This window comes from Piliocolobus tephrosceles, unplaced genomic scaffold (genome assembly GCF_002776525.5).
Source record: "Piliocolobus tephrosceles isolate RC106 unplaced genomic scaffold, ASM277652v3 unscaffolded_75, whole genome shotgun sequence".
Classification (NCBI taxonomy): Eukaryota; Metazoa; Chordata; class Mammalia; order Primates; family Cercopithecidae; genus Piliocolobus; species Piliocolobus tephrosceles.
The window spans coordinates 52,593-57,257 of NW_022334829.1; the positions used below are offsets into that span (position 1 = coordinate 52,593).

General features: G+C 45.2%; 1 pseudogene; it reads left to right on the top strand.

The window, feature by feature from the left end:
- The first annotated feature begins 3,753 nt into the window (after positions 1–3,753).
- LOC113219658 lies at positions 3,754–4,328 on the top strand (annotated as a pseudogene).
- The last annotated feature ends 337 nt before the right edge of the window (positions 4,329–4,665 follow it).

A 4,665-nucleotide genomic window follows, 5' to 3' on the forward strand; every position in this document is an offset into this window, starting at 1 on the left:
CTGTAATCCCAGCACTTTGGGAGGCCAAGGCGGGCGGATCAGGAGGTCAGGAGATCCAGACCATCCTGGATAACACGGTGAAACCCTGTCTCTACTAAAAATACAAAAAATTAGTTGGGCGTGGTGGTGCGTGCCTGTAGTCCCAGCTACTTGGGAGGCTGAGTCAGGAGAATGGCATTAACCCAGGAGGCGAAGCTTGCAGTGAGCAGAGATTGCGCCACTGTGTTTCAGCCTGGTCGACAGAGCAAGACTCCATCTCAAAAAAAAAAAAAAAAGTAACCAAATGAGATCAGGAGTGGCCATATGTTAGGCAAGATAGGTTTTAAGCCAAAAATGGTTATGAGAGACAAGGGAATTCTACACTGATAAAAAGATTAATCCAACAAGAAGATATAATAATTTAAAACATATGTGCGCCTAACAACAGAGCACCAAAACCTATGAAGCAAAAAAGGACAGAATTGAAGGGAGAAATAGAGTTTCACAATGATCATTTGGGACCTCACTACCTCAATGTTAATAATACAGAGATCAGATCAACAGAAAAGAGAGCACTTGAGCAACATGATAATCCAATTAGATCTAATGGACATTTACAGACACCCACCCAACAACAGCAAAATACACGTTCTTTTCAAGAGTATGTGGGATATTGTCCAGAGTATACAGTGTATTAGGCTGCAAAACAAATATTAATGTTTTAAAAGTTTGAAAGTATGCAAAGTGCTAAATATTTTATAATCACAATGAATGAAACTAGAAATCAGTAATAAGGAAAACTTGAAAACTCACAAATATATGGAAAGTAAACACACTCTTAATCAGTAGTTGAAGATGAAATCATACAGGAAATTAGAAAACACTTTGAGATGAATGAAAACGAAAACACGACATACCAGAACTTATGGGATGCAGTTAAAGCAGCACTCAGAGGGAAGTGTATAGCTGTAAGCATCTACATTTAAAAATAAGAAAGCCAGGAGTGGTGGCTCATGCCAACATCCCAGCATTTTGGGATGCCAAAGCAGAAGGATCACCTGAGGTCAGGAGTTCAAGACCAGTCTGACCAACATGGCAAAAGCTCATCACTACTAAAATACAAAAATTAGCCAGGCATGGTGGTGCAGGCCTGTAATCCCAGCTACTTGGGAGGCTGGGGCAGTAGAATCACTTGAACCTGGGAGAGGGAGGTTGCAGTGAGTCGAGATTACACCACTGCATTCCAGCCTGGGTGACAGAGTGAGACTCCATCTCAAAAAAATAATAATAAAAATAAAAAATAAAAGTAAGAAAGATCTCAAATCAGTCACCTAACTATACATTTTAAAGGATCTAGAAAAAGAAGAGCTAACCCCAACCTAGCAGAATACAAGAAACGAAAGATTAGAGTGGAAATAAACAAAGGAAAATAAGAGAATAGGTAAAATTGAAATTTTTTTTTTTACAGATCAGCTAAATTGACAAATTTTTAGCTAGATTGACTAAGAAACAAAAGAAGATTCAAATAGCCAAAATCAGAAATGAAAATGAGGGCATTACTGTGACTTTACAGCAATTAAGGTGATTATAAGAGAACACTATAAACATATGTACACCAGCAAATTGAATAACCAAATGAGATGACAAATCTCTAGAAACACAAACCTACCAAGACTGAATCACACAGAAATAAAAAATATGGGTAAACTGGCCAGGCGTGGTGGTTCACGCCTGTAATCCCAGCACTTTGGGAGGCTGAGGTGGGCGGGTCACCCGAGGTCAGGAGTTCAAGACCAGCCTGGCCAACATGGTGAAGTCCCATCTCTACTAAAAATAAAAAAATGAGCTGGGCGTGGTGGCAGGCGCCTACAATCCCAGCAACTCAGGAGGCTGAGGCAGGAGAATCAATTGAACCCGGGAGGCAGGAAAATCACTTGAATCCGGGAGGCAGAAGTTGTAGTGAGCTGAGATCGCACCATTGCACTCCAGCCGGGGAGACAAGAGTGGGACTTCGTCTCAAAAAAAAAAAAAAAAAAAAAGTGAAAGAAAAAGAAAATATAGGCCGGGCGCGGTGGCTCAAGCCTGTGATCCCAGCACTTTGGGAGGCTGAGACGGGCGGATCACAAGGTCAGGAGATCGAGACCATCCTGGCTAACACGGTGAAACCCCGTCTCTATCAAAAAATACAAAAAAATCTAGCGGGGCGAGGTGGCGGCGCCTGTAGTCCCAGCTACTCCGGAGGCTGAGGCAGGAGAATGGCGGGAACCCGGGAGGCGGAGCTTGCAGTGAGCTGAGATCCGGCCACTGCACTCCAGCCCTGGTGACAGAACGAGACTCCGTCTCAAAAAAAAAAAAAAAAAAAAGAAAATATGGGTAAGCCTATAACTAGTAAGAAGATTAAATTACTAATTAAAATCTTCCCAACAAAGAAATACCCTTGACTGGATGACTTTACCAGTGAATGCTACCAGACATTTAAAGGAAAAATTAATGCCAATCGTTTGCAAACTCTTTCAAAAACTTGAAGAGGAGGAAATACTTTTTTTTTTTTTTTTCGGACGGAGTCTTGCTCTGTCTCCCAGGCTGGAGTGTGCAGTGGCAGGATCTCAGCTCACTGGAAGCTCTGCCTCCTGGGTTCATGCCATTCTCCTGCCTCAGCCTCCCGAGTAGCTGGGACTACAGGCGGCCGCCACAACGCCCAGCTAATTTTCTGTATTTTTAGTAGAGACAGGGTTTCACCGTGTTAGCCAGGATGGTCTCGATCTCCTGACCTCATGATCCACCCGCCTCGGCCTTCCAAAGTGCTGGAATTACAGGCGTGAGCCGCCGCGCCCCGCAGAGGAGGCAATACTTTCTAACTCATTCTGTGAGAACAGCATTGCCTTGATACTAGGGCCAAAGGCAGGACAAGAAGACAGCTGACCAATATTGCTTATGAACACTGATTTTAAAAAATTCTCAAGAAAATACTGCCGGCCGGGTGCAGTGGCTCACGCCTGTAATCCCAGAACTTTGGGAGTCCAAGGCGGGTGGATCACGAGGTCAGGAGTTCGAGACCAGTCTGGTCCAGATGGTGAAACCCTATTTCTACTAAAAATGAAGAAAATTAGCCCGGCGTGGTGGTGGGTGTCTGTAATCCCAGCTACTCGGGAGGCTGAGACAGGGAAATCGCCTGAACCCGGGAGGCGGAGGTGCCTGTGAGCGGAGATTGCGCCACTGCACTCCAGCCTGGGCAACAGAGTGAGACTCCATCTCAAAAAAAAAAAAAAAAAAAAAGAAAAGAAAAGAAAAGAAAGAAAAAGAAGAAGAAGGAAAAAAAAAAAAAACACTGCCAAACTGGCTAGAAGCAGTGGCTCAGGCGGGTAATCCCAGCTCTTTGGGAGGCCAAGGCAGGTGGATCACTCCAGCTCAAGAGTTCAGGACCAGTCTGGGCAACATAGGGAAACCCCACCTCTACCTAAAATACAAAAATCAGCTGGGTTTGGTGTTACACGCCTGTGGTTCCAGCTACTTGTGAGGCTGAGATGGGAGGGTCACTGGAACCAGGAAGTTGAGGCTGCAGTGAGCCGAGATTGCACCACTGCATACCAGCCTGCGCGACAGAGTGAGACTCTATCTCAAAAAAAATAGCTTTTCTGCCCGCTCCCCTCTCCCCTCCAGCGCCGCTCCGGCTGCACAGCGCTCGCTGCACGGCGCTCGCTCCGCATTTTGGGCTTCTGCTAAACTAGCGCCGCCGTCTTCGTGATTATCTACCGGGACCTCATCAGCCACGGTGAGTTGTTCTCCGACATCTACAAGATCCGGGAGATCGCGGACGGACTGTGCCTGGAGGTGGAGGGGAAGATGGTCAATAGGACATAAGGTAACATTAATGACTCGCTCATTGGTGGAAATGCCTCCGCTGAAGGCCCAGAAGGCGAAGGTACCTGAAAGCACAGTAATCACTGGTGTTGATATTGTCATGAACCATCACCTGCAGGAAACAAGTTTCACAAAAGAAACCTATAAGAAGTGCATAAAAGATTACATGAAATCAATCAAAGGCAAACTTGAAAAACAGAAGAGTAAAACCTTTTATGACAGGGGCTGCAGAACAAATCAAGCTAATTTCAAACATCCTTGCTAATTTCAAAAACTACCAGTTCTTTATTGGTGAAAACATGAATCCTGATGGCATGGTTACTCTATTGGACTACCGTGAGGATGGTGTGACCCCATATATGATTTTCTTTAAGGATGGTTTAGAAATGGAAAAGCGTGGCCGGGCGCGGTGGCTCAAGCCTGTAATCCCAGCACTTTGGGAGGCCGAGAGGGCGGATCACGAGGTCAGGAGATCGAGACCATCCTGGCTAACATGGTGAAATCCTGTCTCTACTAAAAAAAAAAAAAAAAAAAAAAAAAAAAGACTAGCCGGGTGAGGTGGCGGGTGCCTGTAGTCCCAGCTACTCGGGAGGCTGAGGCAGGAGAATGGTGTGAACCTGGGAGGCGGAGCTTGCAGTGAGCTGAGATCTGGCCACTGCACTCCAGCCTGGGCGGCAGAGCGAGACTCTGTCTCAAAAAAAAAAAAAGAAAAAAAAAAGAAATGGAAAAACGTTAACAAATTTGGCAATTACTTTGGATCACCTGTCATCACAACTGGCTTCTGCTTGTCATCCACACAACACCAGGACTTAAGACAAATGGGAC